The sequence below is a fragment of the Somniosus microcephalus genome, chromosome 9 (assembly GCF_052327205.1).
Source record: "Somniosus microcephalus isolate GS21.2 chromosome 9, FLI_Smic_1.0, whole genome shotgun sequence".
Classification (NCBI taxonomy): domain Eukaryota; kingdom Metazoa; phylum Chordata; class Chondrichthyes; order Squaliformes; family Somniosidae; genus Somniosus; species Somniosus microcephalus.
The window spans coordinates 185,243,919-185,267,683 of NC_140995.1; the positions used below are offsets into that span (position 1 = coordinate 185,243,919).

At 42.3% G+C, this 23,765-nt stretch overlaps 1 protein-coding gene across 2 annotated transcripts in view; it reads right to left on the bottom strand.

Annotated features, from left to right (window-relative positions):
• Nucleotides 1-23,765, bottom strand: part of bckdhb (branched chain keto acid dehydrogenase E1 subunit beta) — a 536,758-nt gene that overhangs the window by 130,269 nt on the left and 382,724 nt on the right. The window lies entirely within an intron of this gene.

The following is a 23,765-nucleotide window of genomic DNA, read 5'->3' on the forward strand; positions in this document are numbered from 1 at the left end:
AACATAATACAGGCTTAGTATAGCTTTTCTAGCAAAGTAAATTACAAAAATTATGCGAGGTAAAATAAAAAAAGTTAGAAGGATCAATTATTAATTTTTGACAGTGTTTAAGAAGTAGAGCTACAACTAACTCTGAGCACTGTAGATATTATTTTGTAACTCCAGAATTGTGCAAACTTATTCTATGAAATGTTTCAAATTGAAAATTAGGTGTTGTTATAAAACACTGCCCACGGTGAGTCAGAGGATTAATTATTTTATAACAATAAGGAGTGAGGAATAAAACAGACTATTGTCTGTGTAACTCTGATTAAAAACACACATATGCCCCCTCTGTTTAAAAACACAATATAAATTCTACCTGGATTAATATTTTGAAATTTGATATCTAGATAGTCTTCAAATAATTTTGAAAAACTTTCAAACATAACTGAGATAAATGATGAGCTATTCTCCTTTGGTGTTGTTCGAGAGAGGGTAATTGGCCAGAACAGAAGAACTCTCCAACCTTTTTCAGGTAGTTATAGTATCTTTGATGTCCACTTGAACAGGTCATCAGAGTCTTGGTGTATTGCAGTGGTGGCCAAAATACAGCCTGTGGGCTGTATCCATCTCGCCAAGCCATTCTACCCAGCCCGCTGGACAGGTCAGAAGTAGAACGTGAGCTGGAGCTCGAGTTGCACATTAGTCCCTCCACTTTCACTTCTCGTGGGTAAGAAACGGATCAAAACTGCAGCCAGGAAACACACAGACATACTTCGCAAAAGCAGTTCTCCCTGGCCCAATGTTAAAAGGATCCGGGCCCCAATGGCGGACGTCCGTACCCAGAATGCACTACATACTCGAATATGCCCTATCCATTTTAGAGTCGAGTCATGGCTGCTCATTTCTATGACTTTTACCGAAGTAACTGGCACTATGTCTTTCCTCTCCCCGTACTGAGTACGACTGCAGGGGAGTTCTCATCACCGTCTTAGACACGGGAGTGGATCCTGGAGCACATGGACACCAGGTAATAAGCAAGCTATTATAGATACCACGCATGCCCTCATTGCTTATAGAGCAGCGTATTTAGTCTGCCATCATTTTTGTGATCAATATTGTTTCTGTCATAATGGAGGGCTCTTCATTTCAACCTTGCTGTAGCTAGGGGATCGTGACGTGGGTTTATTTTTGCTTGCTGGGTCAGTGTTCATGCTAATTGGAAATTCTGTTGAGTCTAGACCGTGCTGAGGCTGATAAAGGATTTTGTGCACTGAATCATTTCGAGAATAGCCTCGTACAGAGGTAGCCTTGAAATTAGGTTGCAAAATAGGAACAATAGATACCTGCATGGGTTACTGGAAATAACATGGCAAACGGCCAGCTGCACAGTCAAACATGTAACCCCTGTATGTTTTCAAAGACAGTGCAAATAAGCTGGTTTGTTTCAAAAGCTTACTCACGCTTGGCCAATTATTTGGGCTGGAAATCCACTTAACAATATTGCATCGGCAGTATCTCTTCCAGTGGCAGGAGCTGGTGAGCGGCCTGCGCGGGACCTCGCGATTGGTGTGTGACCACGCGGCCCCGTACCTTAGTGGGAACAATGATGTGCAGCCCTCAACAGCTCACCAAAACTGAAGTGGCCCTCCAGCCCAAATAAGTGCCCACCCCTGGTCTACTGTTTCATCCATAGGATGACAGATCCAATAATGCAGTACTTCCTCAGTACTACTAAAAGAGTGTCAGTCTAGATTATGTGCTTCTCAACCTTCTGAGTCACAGGTGAGAGCCAACCTGACTATTTTTAAGAACGTGCTCTTATTTGTTAAATTAATTATTGTTGAAGGACACTACAGTACTTTACCTTAATTAATTTTCTAAAGTTTATAGAATGCAAAATAAAAGCTGCAACAGATGTGTAATCAGAATACTGTCGTTTTTACTTCCATTTACTCCCAGACATGCAGTCTTTTTTTTAGAAAAATCCAACATACATTTTAGCTCAACAAAGCTTTTGAAATTTGTCCTCTAGTTTATAAAATGATTCTGAAGACAATGCTGGAAGCAAAAGAAAAATAATTTGCCAGTACTAAATGGTACTGATGGATCTTGGGAAATTAAGTGCATTAATTAAGACCGGAGCTGAGCGGCGGACCTGCGAGAGGCACAGAGTCAGTGAGAGGAGGATAAAAAGAACGCGGAGAGGAGGCCTGGGACCGGAGCTGAGCGGCGGATCTGCGAGAGGCAGAGAGTCAGCGAGAGAAGGATAAAAAGAGCGCGGAGAGGAGGCCTGGGACCGGAGCTGAGCGGCGGATCTGCGAGAGGCAGAGAGTCAGCGAGAGGAGGATAAAAAGAGCGCGGAGTGGAGGCCTGGGACCGGAGCTGAACAGCGGACCTGCGAGAGGCACAGAACCAGTGAGAGGACGATAAAAAGAGCGTGTAAAGGAGGCCTGGGACCGGAGCTGAGCGGCAGACCTGCGAGAGGCAGAGAGTCAGCGAGAGGAGAGAGAGAAGTAAAAAGTAATCGAAGTGTGATGTCACCAGAAAGCCGGTAAGTGATTGGTAGGTGAGTATTTCACTTTTTCTCACTTTTTTCCAAACTTAATTTTTGTGGTTTATAGTTTCTAGGGTCTCTGTTGTGTAGCGGGGGAGTGCTGGTAAACAAGGGCCCTTGAGTATATCATTTAATTGTAGTGTAATTAGTGGTATTGATTTGATTTAATTTAATTTAATTGTACATGTTCAGACTGCTCAATAGAAATTCAGCTCAGTCAGCTCTGGACAAAAATAATAAATCCAAGTCCAGGCTTTTTTTTTTATAAAAGAGAGGCTGACGTCTTCAAGTAAAACTCTCTGGGTGAAGAAATTCCTCCTCATCTCTGTCCTAAATGGCTTACCCCTTATCCTTAGACTGGTTCTGGACTCCCCGGCCATCGGGAACATCCTTCCTGCATCCAGTCTGTCCAGTCCTGTTAGAATTTTATAAGTTTCAATGAGATCCCCTCTCATTCTTCTAAACTCCAGCGAGTATAAGCCCAATCTCTTCTCGTACATCATTCCTGCCATCCCAGGTATCAGTCTGGTGAATCTTCACTGCACTCCCTCCATGGCAAGAACATCCTTCCTCAGATAAGAAATGTCAGTTACTGACATCAGTGGTGGGGAAGTTATTGGAAACCATTATCAGGGACAAAATAAACTTTCATTTGGAAAGGCATGGGTTAATCAAGGACAACCAGCATGGATTTGTTAAAGACAAATCGTGTCTGACTAACTTAATTGAATTCTTTGCTGAGGTAACAGAGAAGGTTGATCAAGGTAGTGCAGTAGATGTATATATGGACTTTCGGAAGGCATTCGACAAAATGCTACACAGGTTTATTAAGAAGATGGAAGTCCATAGAATTAAGGGGTAAGTGGAGGTATGAATACAAAATTGGCTCAGTTACAGGCAGCAAAGGGTGGTGGTGGATGGATGTTTTTCAGAAATTTTATAAACAACCTAGACTTGGGTGTAGAGAGCAGCATTATAAAGTCTGCAGAGGATACGAAACTTGGCAAAGTAGTAGATAGTGATGAAGATACTTATAGGCTTCATGATGACAGACAGTATGGTGAAATGGGCAGAAACATGGCAGATTGAGTTCAATGCGGAGAAGTGTGAAGTGATGCACTTTGAGAGGACTAATATGGAAAGATAGCATAATATAAATGGCATGATTTTGAAAGTGTAGATGAGCAGAGAGACCTTGGTGCCCATATACACAAATCCTTAAAGGTGGCAGGGCAAGTTGATAAGGTGGTTAAAAAAGCATACGGGTTACTTGGGTTTATAAACAGAAGCTATAAAAGCAAAGAGATCATGCTAGAACTTTATAAATCACTGGTTAGGCCTTAGCTGGAGTATTGTGGACAATTCTGGGCACCACACTTCAAGAAAGATGCAAAATCCTTACAAAGGGTACAGAGGAGGTTTACCAGGATGTTACCAGGGATGAGGGATTCAGTTATGAGGAGAGGTTGGAAAACTTAGGACTGTTCTCCTTGGAACAGATGGTTAAGAGGTGACCAAAAACAGTTTTCAAGATGATGAGAGGTTTTGATAAGAGTAGAGAGAGAAAATGTATTACCTCAGGTGAGTGGGTCAATAACTAGAGGTCATAGATTCAAAAACATTGGCAAAAGATCTAGAGGGGAGATGAGGAGAAATCTTTCCGCTCAGGGGATTGTCGGGATCTAGAACGCTCTACCCGAAAAGGTGGTGGAAGCTGATTCCATAAATAATTTTAAAAGGGAGTTGGACAGGAACTTGATGATGAGGAACTTAGAGTTACAGACAAAAAGCGGGGATGTGGGACTAAGCACGACTGTTCTTTCAAAGAGCTAACACAGGCACGACAGGCCAAATGGCCTCCTCCTGTGCAGTAAGTTTCTATGATTCTACTGTATTTGAAAAAAAGTTCAGAAAGTATTTTGAGTGATTTGCAACAACCAAGTGGCTAGATTGAACAAGCACAGGGTGCTATACTCTCACTAAAAAAAATAGCAGGAGTGTGTCATACAGCATGATAGCTTGAAAATTGAAAAGGCCCATCACGGTACCACCTACAGGAATAACAGGTACTTGTAATGAGTTTCCAATGAAACACGTACCTTATTTACCTAATTTAATAGAAAATAGATATGTGCATAACAACATGTCAAACATGCTGATTTATCTCATATATGTGAAATATGTAATTTATTCCATACATGAGAAATAACAAAACCATAACAACTTTCCTGTTAGCCACCAATAATTGAAAATGTATAAAGAAATAAAGACTTGCATTTATATAGCACCTTTTATGAACTGAGGACGTCCCAAAGTGTTTTACAGCCAGTGAAGTACTTTTGAAGTGTAATCACTGTTGTAATAATATTAAACAGCTGTGCAATCTCTCACAACATCAGTGAGTGCCAGTTGTAACCATGGTAACTCCCACATTGTGACAACCATTTGGAATGTCAACCATATTATATAAATAAAAAAGCTCACTAGTAATATGTCCCCAGCCCATAACCACCTAAATAAAACAATACCAAACAAACTTCACTAGCCACACGATGTCCTAATAACAAGATAGGCACATTAGCCTTCAATTGTATCTTGCAAAAACAAAATACAGTCTGCCAAAACTGTACTCAAGGCGTGCCTCCTTTTAGCTTTTAATACAAAAAGTCATATACTGTAGATGTACAGGCTGTATACATATACAAAGTTGTTGAATACCAGGTTTATTCCACTGGCTCACTTGCAACTCGCATAAAGCTCACTTGCAACTTCAGTTTGCAAACAGCATGTTCTCATTCACTGGCGGATAGGTATTGTATTTCAACAACTTTGATAAACAGTTAGTTACAACACAAATTCTTTTCACCTGGACACACACACATACGCATTAATTTGAATTTAGCCATAGAACAAAAAAAGAACATTTCAATTTTGTTGACACTACCCATCAATCATTAGGCACCAGGCTCCAAATTTAAACAAACTAAGTAGGTCAAGCTTTAGTTATGAAAGATTACTTTTCCTTTTTTGTACTTTGATTAAACAAGCCTACAGCATTTCTGAACTCTATGTTAAGGAGTCATGGTATATAATTTTTGCACGCCGCAGAGAACAGTCTCAAACCATAGCAAACGTACATTAGTGCTCTGAAGAATGCTTATACCATTCAATTGTCATTTCTTTTAGAACAGACTTCAGAAATACAATAAATATCAATTACCTGCACTGAATAAAATCAGGGACAGTGTGTGGGAAGAACGTGCAAGAGTTCAAATAACTAATGTGCTATACAAAGAAATAACTGTAGGCTACCAGTCAAGATAGTGAAAATATAATTAAACAAAAATGTTTCACAGTGTGGTTAAGGTATTAATTAAACAGAGTTGCTAAGGCAAGAATAAGGTTAATACCGGAACAGAATACTCAACCCCACAACATACACAGACTATCAACAGATGGTCTTCTCCCTGCAAATGTGGGGATTAACTCAAAGTTCAGAAGATAGGAGATGGCATGCAAATTTCACTTTAGATAATGGGATATAACTTTGAATAACTAACTAGAATATGAATGTTCAGCTCCATTTCCTCCCATTCTTACCATATTATTTCAGATAGATAGGTAGGAAGGACAAAAATTGTGCATGTTGGGCTCTGTAATTTGGATGCAGTTGGTAAAATGCACTGGCAATGCCAGAGACTGTGAAGGCACGAAACAGACAGGGCCACTTCACTTTCTCAAAGGTTTGTGTGTTGCAGAGGCATGACTGTCACTGGAATGTCAATGCCCTGGCTTCAAATTCTCGCTTCCTCAAAACATTTGTAGAAAAAGGGCTGCACGTGAAGCTACTTGTAGAACTTGGCAAGCAAACACCGCCATGTGAGTGAGGAAAGTGGGAGACAGTGTATCGATTTGCCCAATTTTTTTGTGGGGGCAGGACACTTCAGTCTTTTCCTTTTCTAGGAAGGCAAAAAGAACAAGAAGCAACTTTGATTTGAATAGGTACTGACAAATACTGACAAAAATCAAGAACGAACCTCATCTGCCTTATCAGGATCAATCATCTGTCCAGAAATAGCCTGCTCAACCTTGATGCTGATGGCACAGTGACCTTCCTTGTTTTATTCCACTGGAACTTACCTTCAGAATGCATAATCCAGTTGTTCAGCAAGGAGAGCATAATTCAAATTTCTTAGAGCTGAGCTGTTCCATGTTTGCTTCCATTGACTTCAATGGAGAGTAATAATCAGGCGGGGTGTAAAATGGGTGGCCGACCTAATCCTGTCAGTTTCGTGCTTGGCGGAACAGGTTAAAATTATCCCCATACGCTCTAGTGGTGTGTTCGCTAAACGCTAAACATACTTACTCCTTACAAGGAACAGAATTGAAGCCTGTGGTGGAACAAAAAAATCTCTTGGTATACTTCGTTAATAGGTAGATGTGCCAGTGGTCATGTACACACGAGACCTTTAGGATTTAAAAAGAAAAACTTCAAGCAGGTCCTCGAGTACATCCCCAGGAGCATACAAGATAGAATTGGCCCACATAAGAGAAACTTTTGGTGTCTTCAGATCGGTAATGTATGATCTGTTTATGCCTATTGAATAAAGCTTACAGAGAGACGTTAGGTGGTGGAGTGTCTCATTATAGGATCTCAAGCCTAAATTACAGACTAAAGTTTTAAAAGGGTTGTAACCCTCAAGCTTGAATGATCTAACACCACCATCCATAAACTTAACCTCATCCAAATCTCTGCTGCTTGTATCCTATCGCACACCAAGTTCTGCTCACCCATCAACCCTGTCCTTGCTGACCTACATTGACCCAACACTTCCAATTTAAAATTCCCATTCTCCTGTTTAAATCCTTTCATGGTCTTGCCTTGTCTTATCTCTGTAACCTCTTCCAGCCCTACAGCCCACTTTGAACTCTCCAGTCATCCAACTCTGGGCTCTTGTGCAACCCCACTTCACCCCACCATTGGTGGCATGCCTTGAGCCACCTAAACCTCGCACTCTGCAATTTCCTCCTTAAACCCTTTCATCTCTCTGCTTCCTTTACCTCTTTTAACACCCATGTCTTTGGCCAAGCTCTTGGTCACCCCTCTTAATATATTCCTCTGTGAAGCACCTTAGGACATTTTACTATGTTAAATACACCATATAAACACATATAAAACTTGCAGAATGGGAAAATAATTGGCAAATTAAGTTCAACACAGGTAAATGTGAGGTATTACATTTTGGTAGGAAGAATAGGGAGGTCACTTATCACTTGGAGGGTGTGAGTCTAGGTGGGGTAGAAGAACAAAGGGATCTAGGAGTACAAATACACAAATCACTAAAAGTTGCGCCACAGGTTAGCAAAGCTATTAAAAATGCAAACCATGCACTAGGGCTTATTTCTAGAGGGATAGAATTGAAAAGTAGGGAAGTTATTCTAAACCTGTATCAAACCTTGGTTAGACCACACTTGGGAGTACTGCGTGCAGTTCTGGTCACCATATTATAAAAAGGATATAGAGGCACTGGAGAGGGTGCAGAGAAGATTTACAAGGATGATACCAGAAATGTGAGGGTATACATATCGGGAAAGGATGAACAGGCTGAGGGGTGACCTAATAGAGGTCTATAAAATTATGAAAGGTTTTGATAGAGTGGATACAGAGAGAATGTTTCCACTTGTGGGGAAGAGCATAACTAGAGGCCATCAATATAAGATAGTCACCAAGAAATCCAATAGGGAATTCAGAAGAAAGTTCTTTATCCAAAGAGTGGTGAGAATGTGGAACTCGCTATCACAGGGAGTGGTTGAAGCAAATAGTATAGATGCATTTAAGGGGAGGCTAGACAAGCATGTGAGGGAAAAGGGAATAGAGGGTTATGCTGATAGATTTAGATGAGGAAAGATGGGAGGAGGCTCGAGTGGAGCATAAACACCGGCGTGGACTGGTTGGATTAAATGGCCTGTTTCTGTGCCGTATAACCTATTTAATCCTGTTATTGTTGTTGAGATGATTTGCAAGTGTGTCGTCTCCAGTTTCTCTCAAATAGAAATAAGTTTTCTCCTGAGTACCATCCAAAACCCCACTAAGTCATGCAAGGAGTCATAGAGTCATAACGGCATAGAAGGAGGCCATTTGGCCCATCGAGTCTGTGCAGGCTCTCTGTAGAGCAATCCAGACAGTCCCATTCCCCCGCTCTATCCCCGTAGCCCTGCAAGTTTATTTCCCTCAAGTGCCTATCCAGTCTCCCCATGAAAACACTGAGTTTTCCGCTTCCACCACTTCCATTGGCAGTGAGTTCCAGGTCCTCACCACTTGCTGTGTAAAAAAGTTTTTCCTCACATTCCCCATATATCTCTCGCCCAAAACCTTAAATCTGTGTCCCCTAGTCCTTGTACCATCAACTAGTTGGAACAGCCTTTCCCCATCTAGCCTATCCAAACCCGTCATAATCTTGTACACCTCTATCAAATCACCCCTCAACCTCCTTTGTTCTAATGAAAACAAATCCAGCTTCTCCAACCTGTCCTTGTAGCTAAGATCCCCCATCACCGGAATCATTCTGGTAAATCGCCTCTGCACCCTCTCAAGGGCCTTCACATCCATCCTAAAGAGTGGTGACCAGAACTGGACACAATACTTCAGTTGTGGCCTAACCAGCGCTTTATAAAAGTTCAGCATAACTCTACTTTTGTACTCAATACCTCTATTTATGAAGCCCACGATCCCATATGCTTTACTAACCACTCTCTCAATATGGCCTGCCATCTTCAGGGACCTATGTACATAAACTCCCAGGTCCCTCTGTCCCTGCACACTCTTTAAAACTGTGCCATTAAGTGTATACTGCCTCTCCCTGTTCCTACTGCCAAAATGCATCACCTCACACTTCTCTGTATTAAATTCCATCTGCCACTTGTCTGCCCATTCTGTTAGCTTTTCTATGTCCTGTTGCAGTCGATTGGTATCATCCTCACTGTTTGCCACACCCCCAAGTTTGGTGTCATCGGCAAATTTAGAAATTCCACTTTGTATTCCAATATCCAGGTCATTTATATATATCAAAAAAAAGCAGTGGCCCCAGCACTGACCTTTGGGGAACACCACAGTCTACCATCCTCCAGTCTGAAAAACAGCCATTTACCACAACTTGCTGTTTTCTGCCCTTAAGCCAATTCCTTCTCCAAGCTGCCACTGACCCACCTATTCCGTGAGCCTCAATTTTGTTAACAAGCCTTCTATGTGGTACTTTGTCAAACGCCTTCCTAAAATCCATGTAGACAACACCATTGCATTCCCTTCATCGATCCTCCCTGTTACTTCATCAAAAAATTCAATTAGATTAGTCAAACATGATCTGCCTTTTACAAATCCGTGTTAGCTCTCCTTAATTAGCTTAAACCTCGCCAAGTGCCTGTTAATTTTTTCCTTGATTATTGTTTCTAAAACTTTACCCACCACTGAGTTTAAACTGACCGGCCTGTAGTTACTAGGATTGTCTTTACACTCTTTCTTGAACAATGGTGTCACATTTTCCACCTTCCAATCCTCAGGCACTCCCTCTGCATCTAGGGACGATTGGAAAATTATGGCAAGCCCTTCTGCTATCTCCTCCCCCAATTCCCTTAGCAATCTGGGATGCAAGCCATTTGGACCAGGAATGACCAACCTTGTACTGTTTCAATGCGAGATTTAATGACCTGTACTTCCAGAGTAGTATGCTTCAGCTACTTTTTTTCTGAGCAGTCCAAGTAAGCTTTTTCTTCAGAAGACCACAAGATAAATACAGAGCAGAAAGGCTATTTGGCCCATATTAGCTCATCCTTCCAGAAAAAGCCTACCAGATCCTCCGACCATGGCATTAAATTGTTTCTTAAATGATTCCAAGGTTTCTATCTCTATTACTTTACATGGAAGTCCATTTCACGCTTGATCACTCTTCATGTACAGATAAATCATAAAACACTGAAATCAAAAACAGAAGAACTCAATGAAAAGAACACTGAAGAAAGCCTACAAAATATTAGTAAACCAACAAGCTGCTAGTGAAGTAGAACTCCAAAAATTGTGATGAATTTGCAGAGATAATTCTAAGCCTAGAGGTATACTGCACTCAGTTCAAATTCAAACCATTGTGCACTTTGTAGTCTCCTAAGTTATTCCACCAATTTTGCATTGATACACACCTTAAACATTCTGAATCAATGCAAAAGTGACAGTATAACTGCACCTAATAATGAGGTATACCAATTCATGCAAATGCACCAACCAACATGTTGACAATATCTACAGCTCATGAGATATAACATCTTGGCTCGTAAAGCAAATGATGTATACTAAGGACAAGATGCAGTTAAAACATGACCAAGAAAATGAGAAAAACAAGTAAAGCATACTGCGTACTTCACAAAGGATTCATTAAAGGAGAATAATGCATTGGATGTAGCACTAAGCTAAACAGACTAGAAGATCTAGTATATACACATCTATAGAAGATACACACCAACCTCAAGCATGCCCATAACACTTAACATTCATTGAAAATATTTGCTGCTGTTTGCTTGCTAAGTGTAATCAAGGAAAAGACCAGAAATGCCATTCAGGCTTCAAATGGTGATTTTATCATGTTTTGCTTTCCACTGAATTAGCAGCTAATAAGTCTGTGCTTCATCTACTGAATGATAGAAAATTTACAGATAGGGCACTAACTCAAGATTGGTCACTTCATTCAGTACGTGTCAGATTTTGTTAACTGAAATAAACAAATTAACTATCTTTATGTCTTTGAGTACATCATGTGCATAGCTTCAATGTGAATGTTTTCCATTTACTGACAGCAGGCAGTTAGTGATCTGGAGAGATTGTTTGTCGTCCTTTCTCATCATATGATGTCACACTGCTTGCTACAATGAACAGGGAAAGCTACAAAGAGTCTACATGTGAAGACTTGCTGCAGAGAAAGAGGACTTGAGTGAGAAAAATGAGACTGCTGGGCAGCAACAATAGCTTATATTTCTCTAAAAGAGCACTTTGCCAGTAGAGAGATAGACCATGAGTAAGAAAAGGAAGGGGGGGGCGGGTGGAGAGGCTTGAGACCAAAGGGAGGAAGCTAGTAAGGCAAAGTATTTCTGGAGATGATTCTGGAGAGCAATGAAATAGTGGCTGAAAGATCGGCTTCTAATAGTGAAGTGGCAGGACAGGATAAAAGCAGTAACCAGAGTCAGGAGCTGATGATGGAATGGATGGTTGGAAATTATTGCTCAGATGTGGTGGTGAGGCTGCAAAGAGACTTAAAGGCAAGGGGGGGAAAATTCAGTATCGCCCCGTTTGGGGCGCGATTATCGGCCGTGCGCAAAGTTTAGCGCCTGGCGCTAATTATCGCCTCCAACTGCAAACTTGGCTTTCATCGCCCCCGGAGTTGATTGGAGCGCTAAATCAGGCGCTACACACCTCTCTTAGGGTGCAAAGGCCGAGGAGCGAGGCGCTACCTCAGAGCGCTGGCGAAGCTCATGTGATGTCAGTCAGCAGTGGAACACAGACACAATGGCGCCGGCCAGTTCTTAAAGGGGAGGGTTGATCTTGCTCTCCATCCACATCCTGCTCATTGCAGCCTTGAATCTCGGCCTGGAGAGACCTGTACATCAAATCTGCTGGAAAGAACAATGGAGAGGCCCAGGGAAAGAGCTCAGAGTGCAGCCCCCACAGTCTCTTCTAAATCGATACAAGGGCAAATCAAAATGAACCTGCAAAGTGCTGCTCAGTACCCAAAACTCCTTCTCACAGCGTTGACTCTCTCCAGAAGTCTCTCTCTCTCTCAGAATGCGTGGTGCAAAAATGTCACCAACAAAAAAAGGCAGGAAGCGGTCGCCTTAAAAAGCACTCCCCCAGTCCCTTCCTGACTGCAAAACGCTTCCCTCAACCTGTCGTTGCTAGTGGCAGGCGGTAAGGCAGGGGGCGCCACTCAATATCCGGTCTGGGGGGGCTGCACACTCGACTGACGTCACGATCTGCCGGCGCAGGAGATCGTGGCGGTAGTGTTTAATGCCGCCGCAAAATTTCTAGTTAATTTCGTGAGCAGCGCAAACATCGCCGTGCCCGGGCGCTAGTTGCTTTGCGCCCCATTAGCGCCCTCTTAAGGCGCTAACGGGAGGCGCAAACCAACTGAATTTTTCCCCCAAGGATCCTAAAGTTGATTTGTGGGGTAGAGAGTCAGTTGAGTTTGGCATGGGGGCAGGGGGGGTTGGAGGAAACTTAGTATAAAAGAAACCATGACCACAGATTAACTGAAGTTTGCAGAGTGGAGTGTGGAGGAAAATATTTGATGCTTGTTATCTCCAGGCTTGACTATTCCAATGCTCTCCTGGCTGGTCTGCCATTTTCCACCCTCCGTAAACTCATCCAAAACTCTGCTGCCTGGATCCTAACTCGCACCAAGCCCCGTTCACTCATAGCTTGGCCTACATTGGCTTGCAGTCCAGCAACGCCTCAAATTTAAAATGGTCGTCCCAGTTTTCAAATCCCTCCATGGCCTCCCCCTCCCCATCTCTGAAACCTCTTCCAGCCCTACATTCTGAGAGAAGTCTGTGTTTCTCCAATTATGTCCCTAAGCTCTGGAATTCACTCGTAAACCTCTCTGCATCTCTCTCCTCCTTTAGGATGCTCATTAAAACCTACCTCCTCACCATCCTAATATTTCACTATGTGGCTCAGTGTAAAATTTGCCTGCTAATGCTCATGTGAAGCGCCATGGGACGTTTTACTACATTAAAGGGGCTATATAAATGCAAGTTTTGTTGTTGTCGAACTGATTAAGGTTTTGCATCAGTGGCAAATATTGTAGTGTCAGGGAGCAATGTTGTGGAGCGGGGAAAATGTCATCTTGACAGTGGATTACATACCGGGTTAAAAAAGCACAGCTCAGGGGCAAACAGGATGTCAAAGCTGGTCACTACCAGATTCAGCCTGAGAGGGTAGTGGAGGTGGTAAATGGAGTCAAAATCTGTCATATTGGTGCTGGCAGGAACCAAAAAGGATAGATTTGTTTTTGCTAACTTTGAGCTGAAGGAAATTTCAATTCATCCAGGACTTGCAGTGGGAAAATATAGTGACAGCTTTGGAGCTGATCGTAGTTGAGGGGTAAACTGGGTGCTGTTGGTACATGTAGAAGTTGACATCGTGCTTATGGATTATACTGCTGCACAGCAGCGTGTAAATGAATATAGGAGGAAACCAAGGATGGAGCCCTAGAGCACAGGAGGACATTTTGTTATATACCATTATTGTGACAGATAGGAGGAACCACAATAAAGCATGAACATGGAGTGGAACAATGGAAGAGGTGTGGTGAAGTGGTCAGTGTTGAAAGTGGTAGAGATGACAAGGAGGATGAGGAGGGACAGAAAGCCACTGCTTCAGTTGCACAGAAGTTATTTGTGCTCCCAGTCTACTGGTAATGCTTCTCTGTGCCAGTTTCAAGAGACATGCAAGTAAACCACCAATTTATTCCCATTCCCCCTTGTAGGAGGGCAATGTCCTTTGCTTGGCAATTCTTGTAACAGTGTAAGTGTGCACACAACTCTACATTCCACCACTGCATGGTGTAAACTGCTGTACTACCTCTGATTTTTCCCTCTATTTTTGGTTTCCCTATAGAACCACAGAACTATAGAAGTTTACCGCACAGAAAGAGGCCATTCAGCCTATGGTGTCTGTGCCATCTCTTGGCTAACACAATTCAAAACTAACCCCACTGCCCTGCTCTCTCTCTCCATAGCCCTGCATATTCCTTCGCTTCATAATGATCCATCCACTTTGCCGCCCCACATTTTTTTATTGCTTTGAAAATGTGCCATCCAGAGGGCTGAGGACATACTGTATATTCATTTTTAAACAGTTCAATTCAATTCAATTCAAATCGCTTTATTGGCATGATAAGGTACATCTTATGTTGCCAAAGCATCGAGAAACATTTATGGTTGAACACATAAACGCAGATCTATTCATACATTGTATAAACAGATATATCCCTGAGTGTATAAATATACATTCGTATAATTTGTATATACTCTTTTCTTAGGTTTACTGGTTGTCCCTCTGTTTATGGCAAGCTGTAACATAGTGTGCCGCTAAGGTTACACAGTTTCTCTGTTCCCCTAGTAGGTATGGGAGTTTTTGGTCGTCATTCAAATTTCTGAATTCAGGGCATATTTGTGTGAATTTTTGTTAGAAATTCTCCCTGATGCCCTGATATTTTCCACAAGCTGTGAGGAAGTGCATCTCTGTCTCCACCACTCCCTGACTGCAGTGAGAGCATATCCTGTCCTCTCTTGGCAGCCGGGTCTGTCTGTGTCTGCCTTTTTCGATGGCCAGGCTATGTTCACTAAGTCTGTACCTTGTCAAGGTTTTTCTCAGTTTGCTGTCCTTTACCATGGTCAGGTATTCAGCCATGTTGTATTGTCTGTTTAGGGCCAAGTAGCAATTGAGTTTGTTTTGGGTTTTTGTTGTTTCTGCCCAATATGACAGGTATTTTTCCTTTTGCTTAGTGACAATTGTGTTGGGTCGAATTCTCTGTGCTACGATGTCACTGTCCTGGGGCTGGTTATTGTTAGTAGTGTTAGTGGTTGCTTCACTGAGTCCCAGGACTAGTTGACTTGAGGGTATTCTTCTTTATGGTCCTCTCTTGGCATTTCAGGGCTTCGTAATGATAGCAGTGGGGGTTGCTCATTTTTAGGTGTTTCCAAAATTTGGTGGCTCTTTTTTGGATAGTAATTATTAATGGATATTGGCCTAGTTCTGCCCTGCATGCATTGTTTACGGTTTTCCTTTGAGTCCGGAGGATACTTTTACAGAATTCAATGTGATTTGACCTTTTTGTGCTTCTGCTCATAGAGTCATAGAGTTATACAGCACGGATAGAGGCCCTTCGGCCCATCGTGTCCGCGCCGGCCATCACGCCCTGTCTAATCTAATCCCATATTCCAGCATTTGGTCCGTAGCCTTGTATGCTATGGCATTTCAAGTGCTCATCCAAATGCGTCTTGAATGTTGTGAGAGTTCCAGCCTCCACAACCCTTCCGGGCAGTGAGTTCCAGACTCCAACCACCCTCTGGGTGAAAAAGTTCTTTCTCAAATCCCCTCTAAACCTCCCGCCCTTTACCTTGAATCTGTGCCCCCTAGTTATTGACCCTTCTACTAAGGGAAAAAGCTCCTTAGTATCCATCCTATCTATGCCCCTCATAATTTTGTACACCTCAATCATGTCCCCCCTCAGCCTCCTCTGCTCCAAGGAAAACAAACCCAATCTGCCCAGTCTCTCTTCATAGCTGAAGCGTTCCAGCCCTGGTAGCATCCTGGTGAATCTCCTCTGCACCCTCTCCAAAGCTATCACATCCTTCCTGTAGTGTGGCGACCAGAACTGCACACAGTATTCCAGCTGTGGCCTAACCAGTGTTTTATACAGCTCCATCATAACCTCCTTGCTCTTATATTCTATGCCTCGGCTAATGAAGGCAAGTATCCCATATGCCTTTTTTACCACCTTATCCACCTGTTCCGCCGCCTTCAGGGATCTGTGTACTTGCACACCCAGATCCCTCTGACCCTCCGTCTTGCCTAGGGTCTTACCATTCATTGTGTATTCCCTTGCCTTGTTAGTCCCCCCAAAGTGCATCACCTCGCACTTTTCCGGGTTAAATTCCATTTGCCACTGTTCCGCCCATCTGACTACTTCTCTGGAATCTTCCCCATTTACATAGCAGGACAAGTTTCAGGTCACTGGCAGCAACAGATACGTAACTGCACATGTGCAGTTGTTTTAAAGTCAGAATTGCCGCTTTCATTTTCTGACCTCCCCCCCTCCCCTCCATAAGGGCCAAATAGCTGAGCTTTTCGTTTACTCAAGGCCAGAAAAAACAGTGCTGATGACAACTGGGAAAATTTCTGCTGCTTGACCAGCTAGGATCATCCTATACATTATGGTTTTGGGTTGCAGCGCTATCTGGGAATAATCGCAGCCACAGTGACAAGTCTTCTTGAAGGGGTTAATCAGTGCCACTGGCATGAGCTGCTCAATAAACTAATTTATTACAGCGCTATTGTGTAAAGGCCTTGCTACGTTTCTACATAATTATAGCCAGCAACAAATAGTGCATCCTGATCTGACTGTAAAAGGCCACAATCTCTCTACCTCAAAAAATGCCTGGGCCCATGGATGTCTGGAGACTATCCACTCTGAAACATGTCTCTCCTATTTAGAGAAAGTGATAATGAATTAGTGCTAGGATCTAGATACTTGAAGGAGTACGAACATATTTTTAAAAATTGGGACCTGGAGTTTAACTTTAAAACGATTTTTCTTTCATCTTTCATTTTTACCTTCTGGAAAAGGGTATTTTAAATTGAGGATGCAGCTACTTACGGTTTGAATTCACATCTGAAGATAAGCATCCTTTTATTACTTGTAATAAAAATGCAATTCTCCTTAAACTTAAACATTTAATAGAGCACCATCTTGCACTAGGCACCCAAAGAGCTCAGCCAAGATTTTAAGTAAATTAGGTCTGCAGATAACTTGAAATCTATGTCAATCACAGAAGCACAGATTGGATCATATTCAATGCATTTAATGACAAAACTTTCAGTTCCAAACCCATTGTATAAGCATATGTGACAAGGATTACGGCATTTCAAATTAAAAAGGGCTTTAAAGAATGTGCAGCTGCATTTCCTGGTATGATTGCTCACATTAATCAGTTAATTGCTCAGGAATGCATATACTGCAAATATTTAACAACTTGTGGCACATGGATTGGTTTATATATTATTCAAACTACACAGTACTGAAATGTAACAATAAAACAGAATTTAAATGGTAAAAATCTTCACAAATGTTTGATATTTTCTAGAAAGTTTAAGCAATTAAGAAGCTATAATCTAAACTATTAAATTTTGTCTTTTTATTCAATTAGGTTCACGCAAGTTATTTTCAGGGGAGCTGTTGGTCCTATTCCCTAAATTGCATCTAAAGCAATGGCTTTCATTCCAGAGAAAAGCAATGGAAATTTTCCAATACATTTTATGAGTCAAACAGAAGCATTTTACCATTCTGAAATGTGAGCTCACATGGCCACACTGTTCTCATGGTAGCAATGCACCACAGAGTGGCAGAAGATGTGTTTACACCAATTGAGGTGCAGGTAACACTAGTGAATATTTAAGATGTTTCTGGGTTGCATTATTGGGAAAGAAAAACCTGCATTTATATGGCACCTTTCACAACCTGAGGATGTCCCAAAGCCAATGAAGTACCTTTGAAGTGTAGTCACTCTTGTAATGTAGGAAACGTGGCAGCCAATTGTGCATAGCAAGCTCCCGCAAACAGCAATGTGATAATGACCAGATAATCTGACTGAGGGTTAAATATTGGCCAGGACACCAGGGATAACTCCCCTGCTCTTCTTCGAAGTAGTGCCATGGGATCTTTTACGTACACCTGAGAGAGCAGACGTCTCATCCAAAAGATGGCACCTCCGACAGTGCAGCTCTCCCTCAACACTGCACTGGAGTGTCAGCCTAGATTTTTGTGCTCAAGTCTCTGGAGTGGGACTTGAACCCACAACCTTCTGACTCAGGTGAGAGTGCTGCCCACTTAGCCACAGCTGACACTTTAAAGTGGGGAAGACAAGGAAGCGGAGCACAATGTAGTCCCAATTATATCAATTGTGTTTACATTTTTGATCTTAATAAAAGTTTGATTTTATCAAGAGATATAAATGCTTTAAAACCAACAGAAAGGAATGTCTTGCCAATATATCACATCATACGAATGTTAGGTCACAACTATATCCAGTTCTACTCTGAATTAAATCTCCCATAAATGAGAAGAATTCTCAGGTTGAAACAGGTAACTCTGATTATGTGGATCCATAAAAATGCTCTCTCTTTGAAAATACAAGAACATTATATTTTTGTTAATAATTAAGAACACATTAGTTCTTTCTTAAGACTCCAGAGGCAACAGTGCAGTACGGCAACAGAAGCTATTGTTGGAGATGCTCTGGCTATGATCAGACAGGGTAACAGTGCAATCCAGCAAAGGCAGTCCCACTGAACTAGACAGCAGGGAAGCACGGTTGACCATGTCAAAGGTTGCAGAGAAGTCAATGAGATCAAGGATGGATAATGCAGAATGGTCACAGTCACAGAAGATGTCAGTTGTGACTTTGGTTAGAGCCGTTCTGGTGTTGTGGCAGTGGCAGAAATCCAATTGGAGAGACCAGACATGAAGTTTTGTAGCCAGGGCCGATGCTTCATTCATGCAGTGCTCTTTAAAGAGCAGGCAGTTAAGTGCATAGGTAACGTTTCAGAAGGACATTACCACAAAGAACACATTAACACAGGTTTTTTGTGTGCTGATATTCTACACCCCCCAACCCCACACAGACACCTTAAATCAAATTAATTACTTACATGGATCATTCATTTTGCACCAATAATAGTAAAACTATAAATTTGTATTTTTACCTACCCATGCAGTTTTTTTTAGTTCTCTCAGATTTCACATTACAAACACTAATCTCTGCACAAACATAATACAGTACTATATGCTGAAGTGATTTCAATCCAATGACACTGCCAATGTTTCAGATAAAGGTTCAAGTTTAAGTTATGCTGTAAAGGCCATGCAATTTCATGATTTTTTTTTGCAAAAGGAAACACCTACTTACATGATGCCCTCTTTAGCGACCATAGGCATGACCAGAGGTGTGAATGATAACTTGCGATCATTTCTACTGGTAGTAAGGCGAGGTTTTTTCAGATTGTATATAAATACCTCAAATGACAGGCAACCTTTAATTAACTTCCCGGGATGTTGTACGCGGGCAAAACAAAATGTGCGTTGCACTGCAGAAATCTTTGGTGGGTGGGCTGTTAAATTTGCCCAGGTCACTTAGTCAACTTGAAGCCACCGGGAGCTGACCTTCCACAATTTTAACCTACTCAACTGAGCATGTAGCAAGGACACCCACCCAAGACCAGAAGGGTTCCTTTTAACATATCCATGTCAGGTCCCGATGACATCAAGAGAATATTGAAAGGCTTAGGACCAGAGGTGGCAGGAAGCTGAAGGGGGTTTGGTCTGAAGAGAGCAAGAGTTTCAGGAGAGTATGATCTCTGAGGCAAGGAGGGGGCATGGAAATTATGGGCGATTATGGGTTTGGAAGGTAATAGAAAGGAGGCATGTCTGAGCTGGGAAGAACAGGGAGACAACAAGATCTGAGGCTGGGGCTGGTAAATAGCATGGAGGCAGCAGAGCTGTAGGCTGGGGTTGAGTGGGGAAGCAGTGGGACTGGGCTTGTCGGCGTAAAACTTGAGCCAGGATGGTACCAATTCTCAACTGGAAAACAGTGGGCTCCAATGGGAATTTGCGAGAGTTCACACGGTTAGGAGAGGGGCCAGGAACAGCACCAGAAGGCTAGGAGTGCAGCATAGAGACAGGGATTGGACTATGGAGCCAGGAGTATTTTTGTTTGGGGTGGGGGCATGTGAAGGGAACAGCTGGAAGGGGGATCAGTGGGGGGGGGGTGGCTCACACTGAGTGGGGGGGTGGGGGTGAGAAGTGGAAACAGAATTGAAGTTCTCAGAGCATGCTTGGCAGGGAGGGAGAGAAACAGAAGTAAAGGACAGGGCTAGTCTGGAATGAAGTGAGAGAGAGAGGCCGGGCAAAGTGAATAAAATACCCAGATTGGAGGGGAAAAGGGAGCCATCATGGCTGCTGAAAAAGGGTTGCAATTGTTTTCCAATGATCTAATTGCTCCACCGTGTCACAAAGCAGTATCAAGATCTAATTGGCCCATGATAGTTCAATCCCACTGACATACAGCACAGACATTTTAACAAAATCGATAGATGAGGCTAAAAGAGAACTGCAGATGTAAGAAACTGTTTCCAAGAAATTTTCTTGTACCAGCTAAAAGTAGTTTTGGCCCTTGCTAGTGGGTGAAAAATATTTTTTTAAATGAAATATTCCCTCAGTATGTTCATTAATCATGTCTTGGAGCTTTACTGTAATGCTTAATTATCTTCACACATTATTACTGTAAAATGATTACTACTATGAAGTGTGCTGTGAACAGTGCTATAAAACTGGAAATTGGGCTGTTTTTTCTTTCAGGGAAGCAAACATGCATTACAATGAGCAATGTTCTTTTCTGAACAGCATCATTTTTTTCCATGTCTTCATCCTAAATGGCTTAAGGAAATGCAGCAAAATAGATTATTTGTATTAAAAAGACATTTCTAATTGAACTGTTCATTAAAACAGCATTAGCTTCCTGTCTACAGAGGCTGCTATTGAAATCTAAGCATCAGTGAACTGTCAGTGAGTTAAATTTCAATTACCTCAGCACCAGCCCAGCTCTACCAAAGTTTATTAATAGGAGCAGGAGCGGCTTTTCTAAGCAGGGTTGAGCAGATGTAACTTAAAACCTTTGACATATTTAATGAGACAGGAGCCAAGGGACAAGGGGTCATGATGTTGCTCAAGTCTGTTTTCACATCTAGCTGAGAGGAGTTTTGCCTGCCATCTCCTATGTGCTGATGTGTCTGTGTGTCACCTGCTGCAAACATCAATCTATTTCAGGCCAAGAGCCATCAACATTAGCGTCAACAACATGTCAGTGGCAGCTAATTTTACCTGCTACTGGCAGAAATCCAAATGTTACCACAGTGACAGATTAATGCCTTTTCATTTCGATGGTTACATAAAATAGATGCCATTTTGTCACAGACCACTAGGATGCAGTCTGCCAGCACAAGGTCTCCAAGTTTTCAACCTGAAATGCTGCTGCCTGTAATGAGACCGCGGCACCAACACACCTTTTCTATAAATAGCCAGTCAAATAAAGAAAATATTTAAACAAATGAATTAAAAACTCAAAATGTCCAAAAATACATAGATATATCATACCAATAACATATCATACAAATTCATAATATAGATTACTTTACAGTGATACTCAATTCATAAAATCCCATTTAAAATGTGAACTTAATTACTGCAGAAAACTGGTATAATTATACACAGTCCTCTGCCCATTGATCAGTTATCATTTTTATATATGTATAAAAAACAAAATGCTTGGGGAGCGACTACAAGGCATTAATCTAATACTGTAATGGAATTGAAATGAAATCAAATGGCAATAGCCAAGCTTATGTGGCATTGAGCTGTCATCTAAAGTCACAAATTAATTTAGAGTCGTGAAATTGCTCTCTGTTACAAGTTGTAATATATGGTGCACCAATTTTACATGGGGATTTATTCCAGTTTTAGGTTGGCTGCATCTGTCAGTAAGAACATTGCCTATCTGTGCACTCTGTACCCTTAATGCATAACAATGACAGTTACACAACAAAAATATCAGTTACTGCCAGGTTTATCAGAAACAATCTAGTTTACACAGGAAATTCTGTAAAATATATGACGACAGAACATGTCAGCCATGAGATAAACATTGTTTAAAAGTTAAAGGCATTTAAAACTAGATCCACTATGTAGCATTAAAGCAGAAGATGTAATACTTTAACCAGTTTTTCTTTTAGAACAGTGGAAAAAAGCTAGCACAATTTTACCATTTTAATAGAACTGGAACTAAGAAAAAAAGAAAGACTTGCATTTATATAGCGCCTATTTATATAGCGCCTTTCACAACCTCAGGATGTCTCAAAGAGCTTTACAGCCAATCAAGTACCTTTGAAGTGTAGTCACTGCTGTAATGTAGAAAACGCGACAGCCAATTTGTGCACAGCAAGCTCCCACAAACAGCAATGTGATAATGACCAGATAATCTGTTTTTGTGATGTTGATTGAGGGATAATTATTGGCCAGGACACCGGTTTCTCCGTCTCCGCCGTATCTGCTCCGACGATGCCACCTTCCACACCAGTGCTTCCGATATGTCTTCCTTTTTCCTCAACCGAGGATTCCCCTCTACCGTGGTTGACACGGACCTCGACCGTGTCCGTTCCATCTCCTGCACTTCTGCCCTCACCCCTGCCCCTCCATCCCGGAACCACGATAGGGTTCTCCTTGTCCTCACCTTTCACCCCACCAGCCTCCATATTCAACGGATCATCCTCCACCATTTCCGCTACCTCCAACGTGATCCCACCACCAAACGCATCTTCCCCTCCCCTCCCCTTTCAGCATTCCGTAGGGACCGCTCCCTCCGAGACACCCTAGTCCACTCCTCTATCACCCCCAGCACCCCTTCCCCTTGCACCTTCCCGTGCAAGCGCAGGAGATGTAACACCTGCCCCTATACCTCCCCCCTTCCCACTGTCCAGGGCCCCAAACACCCCTTCCAGGTGAAACAGTGATTTACTTGTACTTCTTGCAATCTAGTATACTGTATTCGTTGCTCACGATGCGGTCTCCTCTACATTGGGGAGACCAAACGCAGATTGGGCGACCGCTTTGCAGAACACCTCTTCAGTCCGTAAAGGTGACCCTGAGCTTCCGGTCACCTGTCATTTTAATTCACCGCTCCATTCCCACTCGGACCTCACCGTCCTTGGCCTCTTGCATTGTTCCACGGAAGCTCAACGTAAACTCGAGGAACAGCACCTCATCTTCCGATTAGGCACTTTGCAGCCTTCCGGACTCAATATCGAGTTCAACAATTTCAGATCATAACCTCGGCCCCTATTTTTACTTATATGTTTTTTTTCCACCCCTTTGTTTCGGGTTTTCCCTCCCCCCTCCTTTCCTCTTTTTTTTTTACATGGCAGCTGTCTCTCATTCTGCCAGTACATTTCACACCTAATCTGAGCCGTCTTTTGTCTCTTTACTAGTCCTATCACCATCTCGTCTCGTTTTGAATACCTCTTAATGTCTATTCACTTCTTTTGTTCCCTCCCCAGCCCTGCCTTTCGATCTATTTCATTTCTTTTCCAGTTTTGAAAAAGGGTTTGACCCGAAACGTCGACTCTAATTTCTCTCCACGGATGTTGCCTGTCCTGCTGAGTTTTTTCAGCATTTTCTGTCGTTACATTGGGGATAACTCCCCTGCTCTTCTTCGAAATAGTGCCATGGGATCTTTTACGTTCACCTGAGGGGGCAGACGGGGCCTTGGTTTAACGTCTCATCTGAAAGACGGCACCTCCGACAGTGCAGCACTCCCTCAGCACTTCACTGGAGTGTCAGCCTAGATTTATGTGCTC